Below are 1,030 nucleotides of genomic sequence, written 5' to 3'. Positions count from 1 at the left end.
CAGACCACATTTCTCCGTGGACTCTGGTGGTTTGCAGACCACACTTCTCCGTGGACTCTGGGGGTTTGCAGACCACACTTCTCCGTGGACTCTGGGGGTTTGCAGACATGGCCTCACTTGCTCACAGAGCCGTCTCTTCAGTCAGTAACTCACTTGTTTCTTCCTCGTTGGGAACTGGATCTGCAACTGGCCGGATGCTGAGTTAGGAAGGCAAAGCTGGGCTCTGCCTCCTTTTCTCTCAGCAGGAACTCCCCTGAGAGACTGCAGAGAGACTCAGTGGTCATGAGCACAAGCCACTCCTGCAGTGGCAGAGATTGGGTTCTGAGCACCCACAGAGGTTCACAACCACCTTTTACTCCAGTTCAAGGGGATGCAGTGCACACCCCGGGTCTCCTTGAAGACAAGATATGCACGTAGTGCACAGACAGACATGCAGACAAAACACCATATGCATAAAAGAAAAATAAACAAAATCTCAAATAAACATTTTTAAGGGAAGGAGAACAGAAAAGGAGGAAGGTTGAAAACTACAAGGATGAGAGAAAACTAAGGGAAAGAAAAGGAGACGGGGGAAGGGAAGAAGGAGAGGGAGAGGAGAGCAGGTGGGGAGAGAGGAGGGGAAAGAGAAGGGAAGGGGAAGGGAAGGGAGCGGAGAGGAGGTGAGGTAGAGGAGGGGGAAGAGGAGGGTAGGGAAGGAGAGGGGAGAGGAGGGAAGGGTGGAATGAAATGATGGAATGAAAGCCCCCTCTTCTGGCTTCCTGTGACTCAACATCTCAGAGGGTGTCCTGTAAAGGCCTAGCGGCTGACAAACCTAAAACCCACAGTTACCTCTGAGTCCAATTCCTTTGGAGTCACAACTGGATAAGAGTCAACCGCCATTGTCACAGCTGGGGAAGTGTCTACGGTCATTGTCACAGCTGGGGAAGAGTCTGCCTTCATTGTCACAGCTGGGGGAGTGTCTCCTGTCATTGTCACAGCTGGGGGAGTGTCTCCTGCCATTGTCACAGCTGGGGGAGTGTCTCCTGTCATT

The 1,030-nt window shown here is 52.0% G+C and overlaps 1 protein-coding gene across 1 annotated transcript in view; it reads right to left on the bottom strand.

Annotated features, from left to right (window-relative positions):
- Window positions 1-1,030, bottom strand: part of Catsperd (cation channel sperm associated auxiliary subunit delta) — a 48,249-nt gene that overhangs the window by 45,420 nt on the left and 1,799 nt on the right. The window lies entirely within an intron of this gene.

This window comes from Microtus ochrogaster, unplaced genomic scaffold (genome assembly GCF_000317375.1).
Source record: "Microtus ochrogaster isolate Prairie Vole_2 unplaced genomic scaffold, MicOch1.0 UNK98, whole genome shotgun sequence".
NCBI classification, from domain to species: Eukaryota; Metazoa; Chordata; class Mammalia; order Rodentia; family Cricetidae; genus Microtus; species Microtus ochrogaster.
The sequence above is the reverse complement of the archived record's forward strand: the minus strand, read 5'-3'. Positions and strand labels throughout refer to the sequence as shown.